General features: G+C 39.3%; 1 protein-coding gene across 5 annotated transcripts in view; it reads left to right on the forward strand.

Moving 5' to 3' along the window:
* The first annotated feature begins 6645 nt into the window (after positions 1-6645).
* The window catches only part of CYSLTR2 (cysteinyl leukotriene receptor 2), a 38744-nt gene continuing 24078 nt past the window's right edge, over positions 6646-21311 (forward strand). For 3 of the 5 annotated variants that reach the window (XM_039839363.1, XM_039839367.1, XM_039839364.1), the window contains exons 1-2: positions 6646-6901; positions 20448-20641. The gene's annotated coding sequence lies outside the window, so the exon portion shown is untranslated. The remainder of the gene's footprint in view (positions 6902-20447; positions 20642-21311) is intronic. The other 2 variants (XM_039839365.1, XM_039839366.1) reach the window with 1 other exon arrangement.

The following is a 21311-nucleotide window of genomic DNA, read 5'->3' on the forward strand; positions in this document are numbered from 1 at the left end:
TGTCCACTGCAGATCAGTTAAACCTATTAAATAGTTCAAGGCAACTGATTACTTTCTCCCTGAATTTTAGGTCCTCATGGTTAGAGAAGGTAGGTGTATGAGTTCTCTGGGGCTGCCATGACAAATTACTTCAAACTTGATGGCTTAAAGCAATAGAAATTCGTTCCCTAACAGTCTGGAGTCCAGAAATCCAAAATCAAGTTATTGATAGGGCCGTAGTCACTCTGGAGGCTCTAGCAGAATCCTTCTTCCCTTTTTTGGCTTCTAGTGGCTTCAGATACTCCTTGGCTCATGACCGAATCTCTCTAACCATTTCACATGGGTCTTCTCCTCTGTGTGGATCTGTCAAAGGTCTGTCAAAAAACTGGCCCTGATTCTCCTTAATTCCCTATATCGCGTAGGAATAAACTTTGAGTACTCCTTCAAAAATTACAGCTGATTTTCATCCTTCCATGACTCTTAAAAAGGATGTCTGTGATAGCAGTTTGGGCCCACCTGGAAAATCCAGGACAGATTCTTCCCCTCAAGATCCCTAACTCTGCCACAGCTTTTGCCATATAAAGTAATATATACAGATTCTGGGATTAGGATATGGCCTTATCTTTGGTACCACCATACAGCCCACTACACTAGGTAATTCTTTTTCTATGATCTGATTGCAGAATGGGTGCTACTGCACAGAAAAAGTGTTGCTTTCTAAATTCCTTGAGTTTTCAAATTTTGCTTCTATTCTATTCCTTTCTTAAGGACCCAAATAGAAATATGACTCACATTGACTTCTTTCTTGGTGATTAATCTTGTGTTTTGAAAATAAGCTGCTCTCTCTGATGCCCTAGCAACTTAACAGCAGTTCTGAACTTTTTAAAATCCCAGATTTATGTTTACAAGGACATATCAGCTAGATTCAAGCTTATTTCTCTAAAAATCTGAGTAAATAGCTCTGTGACTAGTGCTTTAGTGTAATTAACAAGAAACTGGGCCCCGATTCTCTTTAATTCGCTTTGCCATCCAGGAATAAACTTTAAGATCTCCTTCAGAATTAGAGCTGATTCTCATGTTTTGATGACTTCTGCAGGCCCTTGAGAGTTCTCTGTACACTGCATATTGGAAACATGTGACCATTTTTTGTTTTTCTCAAGGTCATCAGGAGAAACAAATTGGAAAATGCGTTGATTTATTTCTCTGTTTTCTCGGGATTATCTTCTTTTTAAAGTCATTGATCTCTCCCTATCTACTCTAAACAAATGACTTCATTCTCCATGCTGGGAAATCTGACTAAAATAAAATTTCATCTCTTTATGCCATCATAAAGAAAGAGTTTCTGATAGGTGCTTTTCAGTGAAGTTACTGCCTGTAGCATGCTTAGAACCCCCAGGCTGTTCTAAGAATAAAGTGTTGAAGAGATTTGTCCTCCCCCTGAGGTTTACAGATTCAGAGGTAAAGAAAAAAATAGGCTTTCCTTTGCCTATCTCTCTAACACTGGAAAAGAATCTTGTTTTGATCCCTGAAAACCTGATACACATGAGTTAGCTCTGGGAGTGAAGGGTTGAATTTTCTTCACACTTCTTGGTTAATATTAGAAACAGAGTCTGGGTCTGGGAAGAACCTGTTCTCAGAGCAGCAGCCTTGGCCCCGGCCCCTTTCCCACAGCTCTACAAAGAAGCAACACAGATTGCTACCCACCTTCCCCCCAGTTCTGTGGTGAAAATGTCAGATCACCGCACTGTCTCAGCTGCGGTCATTGCCAGAGAGTCAGGGGACATTCACATAAGGTTCTAGGATCCTCCTTCCTCTTCATCTCCACACAGCCCAGAGCTTTCAAGGGAGATGTGCTTTTCACTTCCCCCACGTTTCAAGATTTTTGTCACTTGTGGGAGTTATCAATGGGAGGAGGAAAGATTCACAGGTTCAGCTCTTGGCACCAGGTCAGGATCAGGGCTGAGAAGGGCTGGGACAGGACACTGGAGTCAATAGTTTCTAGGATTGGAGGAGACCTAGGGCGAGGGTGTGACCGAAGCCAGGATGTCTATCCTATGGCCTCGGGGCCAGCGGAGGACACTAGTGGAGAGGGGTAAGATGGGCAGGCATTGTGGATTGTTAGCAGCTTTCCACGTCCCTGCCCTGGGTTCTAGTAACTAGCTGTGCACTGGGACTAAGCTGCTCAACAGGCCTGAGCCTCCATTTGTTCGTATGTACTGTGATGATGTTTAAGGTCTGTGACAATAACAACAAACAAACTACAAACAAGCAAAACAAACAAAGCTTTTCTTGTTTATTTTCAAGGAAGCACTTGCTCTTTTCTTTCCAATATAACTAAATTCCTTACCATTGCATATTCCTCTCAGGTCCTAAAATAGTGGTTTTTATTTTTGGAGATGAACAAATGGTTCAGTTTGACTAGAGCATGGGAAAGGAACAAGAAGGTCACCAAAGGAAGACTTATCTGAAAGGGAAGGCTGGACCACTCGTAGACTTAGACATGAGGAAACATTGGCGTAGTCACCTCAGTTAAGAGGGCACTCCCTTTCCCGCCCCTTACCCTCAAGCACTCTGCTGTTTATAGTGTGCTTGAGATACTTAAGAATTCCCCAGCCGAGTATCTCCAAGGGCTGTATGGCCTCCTCCCCAGATGTGTCAGAGCATACCATTTGTGTGACTCTATGCCCTAGGGGTGACTAGGGCAGCTGTTTTCAAGGATGGGGATATGGATAGAAAGACTGGAGTGTCCACAAGATATAAGAACCTAGGTTGGGGCTCCTGATAATATATGAGGGAGCAAAGGGTGGGATGAGACCAAGGATAGTTGCAGACTTTTGAGGTGGCTATGTTCCAGCCAGAACCCCAAGGAGTCTGAGAAGTCTATACAAACACATAGTATAGGAGTCCAACAATTTACAAATATATGCTATCATAAGAAGTAGTGATGATGATAAGCATTATAAAGCAAAATAAAAGAGGTTAAGGGGGTGAAGTGTATGTGTGTGTGTGCTCTTTTAGAAAGGGAAGTTGGGGAAGCCATCTCTGAAGCGGCAGCATTTAAGCAGAGACCTGAATGAAGTAATGGAGTGAGGGGACAGGGCACTCTAGCATAGGTGCCTGGAAGAGGAGCAGGGAAGTATTTGTGGCTAGAGATGAATTTGTACATATATGTAGGAGGGGCAGATCAGGTCAAGCCTTTGTAGACCATGATAAGATTTTTCTATTCTAAGAAAGTTGGGAAATAGATGGAGAGCTTCAAGTAGGAGAATGACATCATCTGATTTACTCCTTAATGGCATGACTATAGAACAGCAAGGGTGGGAAACAGGAAGACCGTTAGGTAGGATGTTACTATAGCATTTTTCATTTCTTCCAATTTACTGTATAAATTATTTAATTTAAAAAATTGCAGTAGAATATACATAATATAAAATTTAACATATTTTTCAGTGTACAGTTCAGTATATTCACATTTTTGCACAACCATATCTATCTTCGGAACTTTTTAATCTTATAAGACTGACACTCTCTACCCCTTCCTTCACCTCCTGGAAACCACCCTTCTACTTTCTGTCTCTATGAATTTGGCTACTCTAGATACCTCATATAAGTGCGATCACATAATATTTGTCTTTTTATGATTGGCTTATTTTACTTAAAATAATGTCTGCAAGGATCATCCATGTTGTAGTATATGTCATAATTTCCTTCCTTTTTAAGACTGAATGATATTCTATTGTATGTATGTATATACCACATTTTATTTATCCATTCATCCATCAATGGACACTTGGGTTGCTTCCACCTTTTGGCTATTGTGAATAATGCTGTTATAAACATAGATGTACAAATATCTCAAGACCCTGTTTTCAATTCTTTGGAGTATTCTCAGAAATGAGATTGCTGCACCATATGGTAATTCTATTTTTAATTTTTTGAGAAACCGCCACACTGTTTTCCATAGTGGCTGTACCATTTTACATTCCTACCAGCAATACACAAGGGTCCGATTTCTCCAATCCTTGACAAAACTTGTTATTTTTTGTTTTCTTTTCTTGTAATAGCCACCATCTTAATGAGTTTGAAGTGGTATCTCATTGTGTTTTTGATTTCCATTTCACTAATGATTAATGATGTTAAATATCTTTTCGTGTGCTTATTGGCCATTTGTATGTTTTCTTCGAAAGAATGTCTATTCAAGTCCTTTGCCCAGTTTTTAACTGGGTTGTTTGTTTTTGTGTTGTTGAGTTGTAGGAATTTTATTTGTATTCTGGATATTAATCCCTTATGAGATATTATGCAATATTAATAATGCAAATGTTTTCTCCCATTTTGTGGATTTCCTTTTTTCCTCTGTTGGTAGTGTCCTTTGATGCACTAAAGTTTTTAATTTTGATGAAGTACATTTATCTATTTTTTCTTTTAAAGTTTATACCTTTGGTGTCATATCTAAGAAATCATTGTCAAATCAATGAAGCTTCCCCCCTGTTTTCTTCTAAGCAGTTTTAGCTCTTATGCTTAGGTCTTTGATTCATTCTGAGTTAATTTTGTATATGGTGTTAGGTAAGGATCCAACTTTTTTTGTTGTTGTTGTTGCATGCGGTTTTCCAGTTTTCCAAGAACAATTTGTCGAAAACATTGTCTTTTCCCATAAATGATCTTAGCACCTTTGTCAAAAATCATTTAACCATATATGTGAAGGTTTATTTCTGGGCTGTCTATTCAGTCCATTAGGCTATATATCTGTCTTTATGCCAAGACTACACTGTTTTGATTACTGTAGTTTTATAGTAAGTTTTGAAATCAAAAAGTATAAGTCCTCCAACTTTCTTCTTTTTTTTTTTTCAAGATTATTTTGACTATTCAGGGGTCTCTTTAGATTCCATATGAATTTTAGGATATATCTTTCTATTTCTGAAAGATAATCATTGGCATTTTGATGGGATCATTTGAATCTGTAGATTGTTTTAGGTAGTATTGCTATCTTAATAATATTATCTTGCAGTTCTTAAACATGAGATGTCTTCTCATTTATTTATGTTGTTTTTATTTCAGCAATATTTCGTAGTTTTCAGTGTACAAGTCTTTCATCTCTTTAGTTAATTCCTAAGTATTTTGTTCTTTTTTATTCTATTGTAATTGGAATTATTTACTTAATTTCTATTTTGGATTATTCATTGTTAGTGTATAGAAATGCAATGGATTTTTATTTGTTGATTTTATATTTTGCAACTTTGCTGAATTTATTTATTAGTTCAAACAGGTTATTTTATGGAATCTTTAGGGTTTTCTACATGTAAGAGTACATCATCTGAAAACAGATAATTCTACTTTTTTCTTTTCAATTTGTATGCCTTTTATTTCTTGCCTAATATTACTGCAGCATTCTATCTTGGAAATGATGAGGATTTTAATGGGGGTGGCAGAGTTGAGAAGTGATTGGATTTGGGACACATTTTGCAGGTAGAACAGAAGGAATTGGTTTGATTGGATGTTGATTATGAGAGAGAGAGAGGCGTTAAAAATGACTTCTAGGTTTATAGATGGATTTACTGGCTAAACCATTGTGGTGTCATTTGATTTGATGGTGTAGATAAAAGAATGTGTACTTGGGAGGGGAAGAAAAAGTTCTGTTTCGGCTGTATGAAATTTGACCATGGATGTGGATAATGTAGATATAAGCGAGAGAACATGGTGGGAAAAGGTAAAAAGGCAGCCTTTGGGGGCAAACTCACATTTAGAAGATGTATGGAAGAAGAGACAGAGGAAATAACCCAAGGGGTAGAAAAAGAACCAGGAAAGTCAGAGAAACAAGGAGGAGAAAGTTTCAAGAAAGTAGGATTGGTTAACAGTATAACAGCTTGAGAAGGAAGATGAGGACTGAGAAAGAAGCTTTTACATGAGCAGTAATGTGGTCGTTGTCAAGAGGAATTTTCATTCAAAAGGCTAATCAGTTCTCTGTTCTGCTTATGTAAATACGCTTGCTGCATGGGCTGTACTTGAAATTGACTAAAGACTCACCTTCCTTTTTGTTTGATCTGTCTAAGCAACAAATGTAACTGTTTGCACCCCCTAGTAATTCCCGTGCTTTGTAACACCTTGTAACTGCCAGTAACCCATAGCAACTCCTATCCTTTGTAACACAATGTAACTACCTGCAACCATAGCAACTCCCGCCACTTTGTAACGGTCTGAGGATAAATTAACCAATCACATCGTGCCAAAAGGTTCTATGCTGCAACTGAGCTCCGGGACCCAGATCTTCAGAGCACTAGCTCCTCTGGGACCACAGGCATAATAAACCTGAGTTCTCCAACTCTCCAAGTGCTGCTTGGTTTCTCAACGGTCTAATTTTGAGTCTTTTCTGCAACAATTGGTTACCTTTGACAGAGCATTTTCAGCCAAATGGATAAGGCCTCTGCCTGAGCACAAGTAAGTTGAAAAAGCAAGTGAGAGATGGGAAATGCTCTAAACAGGTTTAAAGTGCTATACACTTAAGGCTAAAGTGTTGATGTTATTGTTGTCATGGAAACAAAAAACCAGTTACGAGAACTAAAAGCCACTTAAAATTCCTGACTCTAGCCAATCACGTCCCCTTGATCTGTTATGAAAGATGCTGATAAAAATAGTCATTAGAGAGGGCTAACTGGGTTTCTTCCCATTAGGTGTAGTTGCTAACTGGAAATCTCTCTGTTTGAGAAGGAAGCCAGCAGCAACAACCATACCAAGTTATAAAAAAAGCACGGATGGCCCACTGACTTAAAAGTTCCTTATTCTCTTGCTATTGGCTGATGCAGTTCATAAAACGTAATTTGCTGTTTCACTTTTCTTTTAAATGAGCAAGCTGAATTATGCGGAGGAGGAAGACAGGAGAGAGGTAGAAGAGACAGAAGCCAAGCAGCTGAAAGAAAGAAAACTTCAGGTGAGTATTTTTATCTTTGCTTTGTTAATTCATTGTTGAAAAATTATGCCTTGCTAATCATTTCATACATAGAAGAATAATTTTTGAATAGTAAATTATTTTTGTTTTACTATAATTTTTTTCTATCATATACATAGTAGTTTAAAAAATATTAGGAAAGTACAAAAAAGTAGAAGGAAGCAAACACCACAGCTAAAATAGCCTCTATTTAATGTTTCAGGGGTATTTTTTTCTATTCTTTTTTGTGTGTTTATACATAACTCTAGTTTGATTTTCATACTTGTGTTCATATAGTATGGATATATTTATATTTATTTTTTTCTATTAGAGCATAAATTTTTTTCACATGGTTATAAACTTTTCATAATTGAAATTTAAAATTGTTGGATAGTAATGCATGGAGGAGATTTACTACATTTTACTATACCTTCATTTTTGGTCATATAACATCTTTCTTAGTTTTCACAGACTGGATCATTTTATTACATAAGATGTATTTTTTCCATTCAGGGTCTTACTTTGGGAGGGAGAGGAGGTTAACTTTAGCATGTAGATTTCATTTGTTTTACTCAGAGGAACAATGAAAGAGAAAGAGTGTGTGAGAGCATATGCTTATAATCTGTTTATTACTCCTTTGAGATCTTGATCAGTGGTTCTCGATTCTAGCTGCACATTCAACCTGATCTTCAGGAGATTAGAAAATTACCCCTAGAAAAACTGAAACTTAACTTTTGAAGATAAGCCAGTCATCTGTAGTAGTTGTTTGCTTTTCTTTTTTCCAAAAGTTTCCCGGGTGGTTCTAATAGGTGGCCAACATAATAATAGCTGACCTAAGTCATATGAAATATTTTCCTGTCTCTGACACACACCAGTGAGTAATACAGATTAAGGGAAAGAGAGATACAATTTCAGACAAGCCACCCAAATGTATTTTTCAAGAATGTAAGAGTAATTTATGGGAAACATAAGATTTTTAGAAATTTCGATCATCTACCTCAACTACATAAACTCTCGAGATGATATTCTACTTGAGAGTTTCAATTTTGCTTTAAAGCAGTGGTGCCCAACCTTTTTGGCACCAGAGACCAGTACTCCTATGAGACCATAATGCCTGATGATCTGAGGTGGAGCTGAGGCAGTGATGCTAGTGCGGGGAAGTGGCTGCAAATAAAGATGAAGCTTCACTGGCTTGCCCGCTGCTCACCTGCTGTTGTGTGGCCTTGTTCTTAAGAGGACATAGACTGATACCAGTCCACAGTCCAGGGGTTGGGAACCCCTGCTTTAAAGAAATGTATTTGTTTCTAGTGCATTAGTGGTTAAAAGTTAGAGGCATTAAAGCTTCAGAATGTTCTGAATGTATCAAAATTAGGCCCAGCATCTGTTAATATTCTGCCTCCTTACCCACCTTGGGGTCTTATGGGGTACCCTCATCATCTAAGTAACACCCGTTCTGGAAGAAAGACGCTATACTTTTGCAATGTACTTATTGCTATGTGTCAGGATCACCTTGAGCATTTTTAGAATCTCATGTGTATTTCAGGCTCAGGGACTCCTCCTGCTTTTCTAGTTTGTCTTACACACCAGACATCTGAGGCATGCTAGTCCTCCAAAGCTAAGCGTGGAAGATAATTGGCTTGTGTGATTACCCAGTGAGCTCTGGTTAATGCAGCAGCCAAGGTGGTTAATGCAAAGAAGGACAAGCATTTGCCTGGGTTGCTCAGCTTTGCTATAGGGCCTTATCAAATCCTTGTCAGAGCCCCCAGCATTGTCTCTATGCTTTTCTCAGGGTATGACCACTGCCTTCTTTGTATTGGAGTTACTTATGTGAGGGTCTCATACTTTTACTGGACTAAAATGCTTGAGGATGGAGTCCTCACAGAAAACCCAGCATATGGCATACATTAAGAATAAATTGAAATGTAAAGTACAACATAAGGAATATAGTCAATAATTTGGTAATAATTATGTATAGTGCCAGGTAAACACTAGACTAATCGGGGGATTACTTTGTAAATTATATAAATGTCTTAACCACTATGCTGTATACCTGAAGCTGAAATAATACTGAATATCAACTCTAACTGAAAAATAAAAATAATAAAAAAGGATAAATGGGAAGATGTAAATAAATTAATTCACAATGAATGTAGACTTTAGTTGACAGCTTATGTTTATCTCTGCTGAACCTATTAACCTCTTTATATTAATTTACTCATGGAGAAAATGGTACCATCTCTGACAATACTTAGAGGAAAACTTCTATTGGATTGATGACTTGGTGACAGTGTGGGGTTGACAAAGAAAGTAATGGGGGCCTGAGCAAGAGTTGGAGCCAAAGAATCCCAAAGTTGGAAAGGTCCTTAGGAAAGGCCAGGGTCATGCACAGAAGCTTTTTACATCTTTAGTGTTTCAAGGAGAGGTTTCAAAAATAGGAGAAACAGATCTGAAGACAACAATAAAGAAGAGAGGAGAAGGAAGGGGAGAGGAGAGGAGCTTATTTTCTTTGGAAGTTTAAAGATTACCTAAGCTGAGTGAATTGAAAAGGATCCAGTCAGTGATTATTACCTCTAATGTACATTATAAAAACAATATTTTTTATCATAAAGAAAACTTTCCCATATAAGTGTTATTGTTCTGTGAGGCTGTAGAGACAGCATTTTATCTTGTTTGCACCTCTTGTACAGAAAACATGATTGTATATAGAGTACTTGGAGGCATCACAGATTCCTTAAGATATGTTGATTTCTTTTTATTTTGAGTCTTACCTTAAGAATAAAGTGGTTCTCTTACAAATTCTCTGAGAAAAATTAAAGGCGGTTCCTTTTGTTAGCTGTAGCAGATACAGATCCCTATCAGGAGTTTGTTGGCACAGAGTTAGACAATTTGCAACTCTCAGAGATATAGTGTCAACTTCTTACAATGTTTAAAATAGAGCACCATTTGGATCCTTTTCGTGACAGCTCCCTAGCCCCCATGTTTTCCTGTCCCTAGACCTTAGATTTAAATTTCAGAGACAGAAACTTTGTGAGGAAAAATGCACTAACATCATTTTGTTGCAAAAGACCATTGGGAATTTCACCCCCACCCCACCCCCACCCGAAGATATTTACTGTGAGACATAAGTGAGTAGGTTGGATACTAGTTTAATTATTTCACTTATCAGTCATTTATTTGAGCACGTTTTTGTGCTACATGTTGTACTAGGACCTGGGGACACAGCAGTGATCCAGTGAGACTCCATTCTTGCTGTCAATGGGCGAACATACTGGTGGGTGGGGATAGACAGGAGCTAGTTGCTGTTCCATGGAGTTAGTGTGAGGACAGAAAGCCCAGGAGGCTGCAAGAGCAGGTGGAGAAGCAGCTAGCCAAAACTGGAGGGGTCAGAGAAGGCTTTTTCTAGAAGGAGTGATACCTAGAAAGAAACATGCAGTCGGGTAAGAGATAGCCAGATAAGGAGCTGAAGCTCAGAGTGAATAGGCAAGAGAAAGCTAGATATGTTTAGGGCACTGAAGTAAGTTTCATGAGACTGGAGTGGATTTTACTGAGGGAAGATGTGGGGAGAGAAAATGCTAGATGACATGATCCAAATTGTGAAAAGCCTGGAGCTGAACTTTGTTCTGAGCTGATGATGGATTTTAAGCAGGAGTGTAACATGGCCAGAAAAGATCGTTTTGGAATGATCACTGTGGCACTGTGTGGAGAATGAATGAAAATAGCAAGAGTAGAAGCTGGAGTCACTCAAGAGATTGCGCCCTCTGTCTCCCAGGTTAGAGATGACATTTGTACTTGAATGGCCCTGAGCTGAGCCGTGTGACGGAAAGAGGTGTTGGTGGAGACAAGTTGGTAATGAGACCAGGTCTTCCTCAGAGGAGATACTGAGCAGCAGGAAGGTCTGCGAGAGGAGGAATGCTAGCAATTTGCTCTTGTTCCTGACCTTCCTTTCTTAGGTTTAGATGCCCACTGCCCCCAGGCTACTGACAGCTACCTAGGGCATTTCCCAGGGCAATTCCTCTTGTTTTCAAATTTTCCAGACATATGAAAACATTCTCTCCTTATATGTTTGTTTCTTCCTACCTTAAACAGGTATTACATACTTCTCATTTAAAAAAGTTCTTGGGTATTCCTTACTTTGGTAACATACAGGGTTGCAACAGGAATGATAATGCATTGGATACATAAGATGTGCCAGGCTCAGTGCAGCTGTGTAGGAGGCTTTTGCCTGTGTTGCCTCCTCTGGTCTTCTCTATAACTCTGAGAGGTGAATACTTGCTGATGCTCACACAGCTGGCAAGGTGTAGAGCCAGGATTTGGATCCTGTTGGGATTTACTCCTTAAGTACTTCCATGTTATCAGAATGCCTCTATATCATTCCAGGAAGTGTATGATGTTTAACAAGCTACCTTTGTAAATAATTCCTTTGCTCTAAGAAATGAGTTTAATGGTGGAATATGAAATCTTAGGTAGGAGGGAAGAGAAAGAGAGGAAGTTTTAATTTGAATAAATGGGCTTTGGGAAAGCTCTTGAGTCATGTCATTTAGTCACTTTGATTGTGGACAGGGAGCATCCTTATGCAGACACAATCCCTAGGAAATTATTGGAATGAGTTAGGCAATGGCCTCTGAGATAGAAGTTGTTGATCTTATGTCTTTATTCTTCTATCTTTGGAATCTGAAGTCTTGGGAATCAGAGACTCACATGCAGAATGATCCTGCAGCTTTACTTAGATCAGAAATTGGGTTAATAATAGATACCTTCAATCTTCCTGAATACAATGATGAAGTGCAGTGGAAAAATGACAAAAAATTGTTGAGATAGTTTTATAAAATTAAGTTCATAATCAGCATCATAGATTCATATGTTCTATTAACAAGGAAGAAGTGAGAAAAGTTATGAGCCAGAGAAAAGATAGGGTGCTTAAATAAATGAAGTCATAACTTCTAGGTCCTCAGAGCTCTCCTTACATAGTAAAAATTTTCTTTGTGTTGAATATACATTTGTTTGTTTATTGTGGTGGCTGAATATTAATGGTTAGAATGAATATGGAAGGAAAGCTAGCTTTTGGAGAATTTTAGAGAATGAAACAAGGGGATTTAGCAAATACAGAGTTTGGAATGTGCAAACTGACTGATCAAGCAAACAGAGGGGGAAATCTTATCAGGGAAGGATAAAAATAAGACAACTATTGCTAAACCATCAGTCCAACACTGGTACTTAAAGGATCTGATATTTTGGTCACACCTGAACTTTCCAAATTATCAGTTTTCATCCATGTAGATCTTTGCTGTAATGGTGGCTCTGGCGATATACACCTTCCAGAGGCACTTCTTCTTCTGTCTGGTGGTGGACGTGATTTTACCACACATTCTGTGGTCTGAGCCAAGTTTTCCTTTTAGTGGAAGAAGGCCACAGCTGATGCATGTGGCATGTCCAGCCCTACCCCCAAACTGGGCAATAGTTCAAGAAGGCCCATTAGCAGAGTCTAGGCAAAGAAGGCTCACTTAGTTCCCATCGGTTCTCAGGAGTCAGGGAAAGGGCTGGAAGCACTAGGAGGCAGAACCAAGCTGAAGGGCATGTATGGATTGGCAGCAGGGAGAAATCGTTGAAAGGCTGCCAACCCAACTACGATGATTTCAAGAAAATGCTGTAATTAGAAAACTTAGTAACAGAGGGCATGTCTGGTCATTAAAACTAACATAGAAATAAGTTAACAAAATTCAGAAGTTATTTTGGGGATTTCTGAACTTCTTCTGAACATTCTGGAATTTACTCAAGAGGCAGGTCAGGGAAACCAACCAATCATAGACATTCCTCTTCCTACTGATGGATTCCTGAGGAATCTGAGGAGAGATGGTGAAGGAGGGCTGCGAAGTTTGCTTATAAAAGACTAGGCCATTATAAGGGAGAACCTGCTCAGTGCACTTAGTCTCCCACAGGGATTCTCTCCCTGTTGTGACGATTGCTTGTTTCTGCCTTTTGCTGCAAGATCTCACACAGGTCTACCCCTGAGAGAAAAGAAACCAGTTCCAAAGACTGTTCTTTAGGGGCTTCAGGTTACTCCAGGACCTTGTTGTAATCCTATGAACAACTCACCGAATTTTTTGTCTGCTGAGCTCCAGGGAGAGTCAGGCACTATTTGGGTGTGATGTGAGAGGAGGACCCTATGAGCTTTGCAACATCTAAATGTAGAGTCCTAATCAGAGGACAAAAATGAGACAATAAAACTGCACAGAGCCTGAAGAGGAAATGTCAGTCATCCTGTAGGGTGAGTTATCAGGCCCCAGCACTCTAGATAAGAAGTCTCTCTGGGCCCCAGCACTGTCAACGAGAACCTCTGCAGTACAGAGAAAGCAGACTGGAGAATTTCCTCCTCAGGGAACTTCGGGAGCCAGAAATACTATTGAATGCCTACTCATTAAGGGATCTCCAAGTTTCCCTTTCACCAATGGGCCCAAGGTACTGACTTCACAGTTATAAGACATGGGGAAGTAAATAATATTCTTAAGACAAAGCATCATTAGCTTGGCGGTGTGTGAAGTGACTTGCACTTTGGGGCACTTTGAGGAAATTTGGGGGAGATAGGGTGGAGGAGGGATTGGAGTAGCAGAATGATCCAAGGTGCTGACTCCATGAAATGGGTGCTGGGTGGTTGCTCCCCTTTCCCCAATTATTCTGGAAGCCTGGGAGACCAGCCCAGTTCCTTATTCAAAAGATGTTGTGATCTAAATTATTTTAATATGCATTTTTGTTTAATCTCCAAGAACTTAATTTACCTTAGTCCTTTGAAAAAATCCTGAAAGCCTAAGACTGTTTCCAGAAGGCCAGGAAGGTCTACAAAGCTCAATGTTTCTACCATGGCATTTGGGGCTTGTTTCAACTATGGGCTGAGCTAGTAGTCTTGCATTTCAAGAACTAGGCATTCATGATACTTCCTTGTTTTGGGAGGCAAAATAGTTCAGCAGTCTGAGGCTTCCAAGATTTCGAGGGACAAACATGTAGAATCTTCCAGTCCAGAGGGTTGTATTCTCCTTGCCAACTTCAGGGAGCTAAGTCGGTGAGCCTTTGCAATAACAGCACCTACCTAATATACACATTTTTTTTCTGGTCCCAGCCCTGAGCTCAGTGCCATGCCTGTGTCTTCTCACTCAATCCTCACAACAACCTGTGAAGTAGGGAATATTATTACCATTATCTCCATTTTACTGATAAGAAACTGAGGCGCAGGGAGATAGAGTTACCAGCCCAAGGTCATAGAGCTTGTGAATGTAGCAACCAAGACTCAGATCCAGAGTTTGCACTCCTATCTGCTGCTCTTCTACTGCTTTCCTGCTTCACCGTCATGCCTTTCACTATTTTTAATCATGAAATCATCTCTTAGCCCTTGCTTTTATATTTTTACTAATGCCTGAGATCCTTTTCACATAATCATTTATCTAAGCCCAACTTTTGGGTTTAATCATAACAGTTCACATTGATGAGTGTTCGCCTACGTGAGATGCATTCATTATGCTATTTACAGATAAGGAAACTGAGGTCCAGAGAAGATAAATCACTTGCCCAAGATCCCCAAGTTTGGGGCAGATTTGGCTCTATGACCTTATGACAACTCTTTCCTGGGATCTTTTCTACGAACCTTAAAAATAATGTTCTATTTGCCATTTAACTCTGGGAGCTAAAATCCAAGTTATGCTCTAAAGTTGTTAGATGGAGTGACATCAGAAACATGGTGGAATGAGATATATCTCCGGATCTTTCCTCTTGAAACAACAATAAGCTGAACATCTAAAACTCAACAAAAAATACCCAACCTGCACACAAGCACATTTGAGCAAGGGATCTGCACATAAGAGCTACCACAGGTCAGAATCCCAGGAGCTGAGTGATAAACTGGGAGAAACAAAGAAGTTGTCTCTAGCAGTTGGAGCTCGCTGCAGGAGGAGGCAGAGGGAAGAAGGCGAGGTGGGATCCCTGAATGGCCCTGCCTGAGAGAGCTGTGAGCTCCATGCAACAGCAGTGCCCAGTCATCAGGGCAGAAAGCAGAGAACTGGGGATAGCAGAGAAGCAACAGTTGGTTATTACCAGTTGCAGATGAAAAATGCGAGGCTGAGCCACAGCCCCCATCTCCCAACCCAGAGAGCTCCTCCCCCCATATCCTCCAAGATCGAACACAGTGGAGCCCCAGGGAATCTGAGCAAACTCAACTGAAACTGTTGCTAACACTGACAGGAACTGAGACTGAAGGTAGCGAGAGGGATTGAATATCTATAAGAAAAAAAGGCATTATTAGGACTTTATATAAAGCAAGGATCAAAGAGGCTTAGATGCCACCTACTGGAAACAAAAAGAAAAACACCGTCTTAGCAACAGGCTAAAGAGACCTTTATATAATAAATCTTCTTTCTGGGGAAAAAAAAAAGAATACATTTCCATTAATGCCCAGGTGGGGAAATAATCCATTAAACACCATGAACAACCAAGGTGACAGGTTAGCTAGAAAGAAAGAGAAATCTTCAGAAAATAAGCTTAAAGACATAAAAATATGCGAGTTAAATGACAGAGAATTCAGAATGGTACTTTTGAAAAAGCTTAAAGACATAAAAATATGTGAGTTAAATGACAGAGAATTCAGAATGGTACTTTTGAAAAAGCTTAAAGACATAAAAATATGTGAGTTAAATGACAGAGAATTCAGAATGGTACTTTTGAAAAAACTCAATGAGATAAAAAATAATTCATATTACCAATTCCAGGAATGAGTTCAGCAAAATGAGTTTTTTAACAAGGAGATTAAAATCCACAAAAAGAACCAAATAGAACTTCTGGAGATGAAGAATGCACTGAAAGAGATGAAAAATAAAATAGCAAGCTTGAGAAATAGAGTTGACCAAATGGAAGAAAGGATCAGTGATAGCGAAGACAGAAATCTAGAAATAAATCAGAAGGAAAAACAGAGAAACCAAAGAATGAAAAATAATGAAAGAGAAATACAAGAACTAGCTGATACCATCAGGAGAGGAAACATAAGACTAATGGGCATTCTTGAAAGAGAGGAAAAGGAGCAGGGATTAGGAAGCATTTTAAGACAAATAGTTAATGAGAAATCCCAAATCTAAGGAATAAGCTGGAGCTTGGAATTCAAGAAGTCAACAGAACACTCAAAAAAGGCCATCTTCAAGACACATTGTATTAAAATTATCAAAAATCAGTGACAAAGATAGAATTCTCAGGGCAGCCAGAGAAAAGAAGATGATAACCTATAAAGGAACACCCATTAGATCATTGTCAGACTTAGCACAAACCTTACAAGCAAGAAAGGAGTAGAATCAGCCAAGAATAATGTGTCCAGCAAAGCTCTCCTTTAGATATGAAGGAGAAAGAAAGACCTTTCCAGACATAGAAAAATTGAGAGAATTCTCCACTACAGGCCTGCATTACAGGAAATACTGAAACGGGTTGGCTCACCTAAAACGAAATGACAAAAAAATATATAACTATAAGTAAGGCGATTAGCAGGCAGATAGAAGCAGAGGAGTACAATCCTTATTAACAACAGGGCATTATAAGTTGCCTATAACATGCAAAATATGTGTTAATTGACTTATTAGTAAGGCTTCCTGTCAACAGTAAGCTATTAGTAGTTATGTTTTGGGGGAGTCAAAAGTTGGCACCCCAACTGCCAGATTGTTCAAGGGTCAACTGTATTTTTGGCTCAGGGAGAGGCAGGACAGTATTGTGATTGAGAGCTGACAACTGGATTCAGGTCCATTCAACCACTAGCTGACAAGTGAACTTGAAGACACAAACTATTCCATGTCCTTGCACTTTTTCTCATTTACAAAATGACCAATTTAGAGTACCTAAGGCTTTTTGAAGATTAATTGAGTTAATATACAAAAAGAGCTGTGCCTACCACGGAGTAAATGCCATATAGGTTGGCTGTTGCTCCTTGTTGAATGAATAAGCATCTGTGGCTTGGTGGAGGTGGAGGTGGGCTGATAGAGGAAGTGTCCTTTCCTAGAGCCCTTAGGCAGGTTTGGCCAAGGCTAGAGTGCTTAAAGTGAGGGGTAATGAGGGTGGCTGTTGAGATCAGACAGACAAGAGCCCTGATGTCAATTTACCAAAAGGATTTTCAGTGTGGGAGTTAGAAGGCCCATAGACAGTGGCCAAACAGAGGACTCAGAACATCACCTAGTGGCAATCAGGGAGGCTGCCAACATGACATTTCTACCAGTTCTCCTTCCAGCGAGGTGCTGACAGGTTTAGTGTAGCTGCTCTCTCCCTCAAGACTGCTGTTCATGAAATCCCATCACTAATGCCTTGCAAAGATGAAGTAGAGTTCACCAACCTTGATTCTCCAGAAGATTAACTGTTCTTTAGCAGTTTGCCACAATGTCATGGCAGCTGGTTGTCTAATTGCACATTGCTTGCTGCTCTTAGATATATCTGTGTCAGTGTGTCTGAGTGCCTCAGTCTCCAGGTTCTGAGCGCAGGTCACAGGCTCACATCTAAGAACTGAAGGTGAGCACATCTGTGGGCTCACAGTTCCAGTCAGTGCTGACGGTGGGGGAGCACCTGTGACAAGGTCTAATGATCCCCTGACAATGCATCGAAACATATATTTTTCTACATATAAAGGAAAATAACTTCTGTGAGGTTTGGGACAGTTGCAGCTTTGCTATGACCATGAAAACAATCTTCACCCGCATCAGATTTTAACTGGTCCTGCAGCACGTTTGATTTTCTTCGTAACAAATACGAATCTCCATCTGCTGCTGCTTCTCACTATTTCTTCTTTGTTGTTTCATTACCCGTAAAGATGAAGAAGACAAAGCCTTAATTATTTCTTTGTTCTGAGCCCCCTTTCAGTACCATATGTACTCTTCCTCTAAGGTAGTGGAAATTATGCTGTCAATTTATTTCCTAATTTTCCTTGAATTTACCTGTTCATATATTTCTCAGCTTCCTGTCACATACTTAATTGGTCTGGCTGGTTTTTACAGCCACATCTAGCAGGCATTTTCTTTTTCTTCTTTTTTTTTTTCCACAGTCTAGTGAAAGGTTGCGGTGTGGTGTAGTGAAATGTATTTTATATTGGCAGGTAGGAGCAATCCAAATGTTTTAAAGGTTCTCAAGAGAAAGTGTTCAGCTAAATGGAATTTTGAATCTGATATTTTAGCCTGTGGCTGTTAGCTAAATGGGGCTTTTAGGAAGGGTGTTTGTATATTTTCTTTCTTTAGCTTTTCAGGGATTAAGATGCTCTTAGAATTAAAGCCCCAGCTTCTGTAGTTATCCTCTTTTTGCGACTTCCCCGTTTGACAGCCATCAACCACTCCCACCCCCCTTGCAGTCCCCTGCGGAGCCCAGAACCAATCCCAGTCTCAGGCAGAGGAATTGAAGCAACTCTGGGACTCAGTGTTACTCTTGGGGTTGATCTGATCCTGGTCTTGTTGCCTTGATTCAATTCAAATTAGGCATCTCTCTTATTCCTGAGGTTCAGTCCCCAATTTATTAGGGGAAATGGACTCCTATCTTGGTGTCCCTAGTCTGAGTCTCTGTGTCCAACACTTGGGCTCTCCAGGACTCAGGGCTAGCCTGTACTGGCCAGACATCCTATCAAGTCGAAAGTCTTCTCCTTGCACTATGGCTTGGCAGTAAAAATAATCTTGGCTTCCTGTAGACTGACTTCCCCCATGAGTTCTGTCTTCCTCCCTAGTTGCTCAAGAACTCCCTGTTGCCATCTTTTTTTGATGACCTCTTGTATATGGTCGTACTTGCTGTATTTCATGCTCTGCCTATGATAAGGAACTTTTCCCCTACATCTGTAATTGATAGTGTCCCTGAAGGCTTGCCACACCCCAGGCTGCCTTTATCATTGCAACTGATAGTCTTCATGACTATCTCCCTGTACTGTATCTGCAAATTTGACCCATCTCCTGAGCTTTAGAGTATGTGTTCCTCATCCCAGCTAATAGGCCTACTATTCTTCTTATAACCCAAGCTAGAAGGCTTAGATTTATCATTGAGACAGATCAAAAGCAGAAAGCCATTAGCCATGTAATCAGCACTAAGACCCTGGGGTCATCTCAGAAATAGGACGTGGCCTTCAGCTCTGCACATAAGATATTTCATCTTGTCACTCTACTCCTAGGCCTCAAGAAATCAATTAACACAAATCAAACTCACACAGGATGAATTTTTAAGCCAGAATTATGATTTGTACATTTGTAATGGGGGATTCTACTCTCCCTTAATTGGAATCTTCCAGTTCACAATCTATGGTCCACTCTTCCAGAGGGGTCTGACTAAGATGATGTGTTATCAGAAAGTTCTCTGGTAGAAATAGATTCAGAGCAAAGGAGTAGAGTGGTCTTGAAAGATTTTCACTATAAACATGTCAGAATAATCTGAGAACAATTAATATTTCTGTAGAGTCTGATTTTCTAGCAAACATCAAGAGGAACCTACTTTTTACACTTCATATGAATGTGAGAATTGAAATCATTGACTCATCCCATGGTCAGTAGGATGACAGATGTTGAAGCTAGATCATTCCTTCATTCATTCATGAGAGTGAATCAGCTAGGGAACACTTACCTGGTACTATGTACTCTGTGAAGCACTCTTTTTCTTTTTCATTTAATCCTTACAACAACTCTATGAAAAAGATTTTATCTATCACACTGTTGTGGGTTCAGTTATGTCTTCCAAAAAGAACTGTCCAAGTCCTAACCCTAGGTAACTGTGAATGTGACCTTATTTGGATATAGGATTTTGGCAGATATAATTAGTTGAGGTCGGTCATCCTGGAAGAAGATGGCCCTAAGCCAAAAGACTGGTAGTCTTTTAGGAAGCGAAAAAGATACAAAGACACAGAATACATAGTGGGATGATGTGAATATATAGAAAGAAAACACTGTGTGACAGAGTCAAGAGATTGGAGCAATGCATCTAGAAGGAAAAGAATGCCAAGGATTGCTGGTAACCTCCAGAAGCTAGAAGAGGCAAGAAAGAATTCTTACCTAGAGCTTTTGAAGGAAGTATGGCCCTGCTAACACCTTGATTTCAGACTTGTAGCCTCCAGAACTATGAGAGAATAAATTTCTGTTGTTTTAAGCCACCCAATTTGTGATACTTTGTTAAGGCAGCCCTAGGAAACTAATACAATCTCCATTGTACAAATTAAATAATGATGCTCAAAGATGGTAATTTACCCAAAAGTTAAGTGCTTAGATCTCCCTCACTCCATTAGGTGGCGGTACTCTTTCTCTCCTATCAAAATCATCTTCCAGATAGATTATATAATAACATCAGCATTTCACAAGTAAGATTGTGTAGAACATTAATTCCATGGGATAGTAGAATGTGTTAATGTGCAAAAAAGTTTTCAGTCAAAAAAAGGGAGGGATACTATATATAACTAAGGGGTTTTTTTTCCCCCTGCAGGACCCCCACAGAGCCTTTAACTTGCATTACGAACCTCCAAGGGAGGAAGTTAGAGCTTGTCCTGTTTCTCAAGCTGATGTGAACATGGAAGCTTTTTCTTTTACAGAGCATCTTATGGAATTCATATTCTGTGGAAGATGCCTCAGGAAGTGCTGAATTAAAGAAGAAAAAGCTTTCTTTTTTTGACATCATTTACATGCCAGCCATGTTTTCTGAGTTACATCTTCATATAGGTCTCTGATGGAGAATTGAAAAGCATCCATTCATTGTCAGAAATATATTCACAAAGCATCTCTTTGGGTAGGTTAATTTAACTAGTATTTTACCATACCTCTTTTACTCTTTAGATCATTGTTTGGATTCTCACAGTCATTATCTTCTAGTCCAAGTCCATTAAGAACATGCCTGTAGTTGAACAAAGTAGGGTTTATTGATGTTGTATCAAGGGAGAAGGCACACCTCAGGAAACTGGGATGTCTCAGAAAGAAAATGTTAGGAATTATTATAGTATTTGTGCTTGTTTTAAGTAACTGAGGGGTAAGATTCAAGAAAGCAGGATTTCCAGGAATAAAAATGGTTATTAGTTGTTATAACAGATCTGAAAAACACAGATCCAGACTTTCACACCCAGACGATGAAAAGATGTCCCTCTCAAAGCCACCTGTTCTTTTCTTGATTTCCAGAAAGCTTTCCCCTCACTCTCCAAACCAGGCATGGGCTATTCTGTAGTATTTATACAGGTGTAATAGTAGTGTTTTCTTTCTCTTTGGCTAGCTAAGAAGAAATTAAGGAATATGTCATTACCCATGACACTCTGCCTAATAAATTCACATTTACTTATTTATTTATTTGTTTGTTTGTTTGTTTGTTTATATTTTAGTTTATTTATATTTTTATTAAGTTTATTGGGGTAACATTAGTTAATACAATTATATAATATTCAGGTATATATTATAATTTGACATCTATG

Source organism: Pteropus medius, unplaced genomic scaffold (genome assembly GCF_902729225.1).
Source record: "Pteropus medius unplaced genomic scaffold, Ma_sr-lr_union100, whole genome shotgun sequence".
Classification (NCBI taxonomy): domain Eukaryota; kingdom Metazoa; phylum Chordata; class Mammalia; order Chiroptera; family Pteropodidae; genus Pteropus; species Pteropus medius.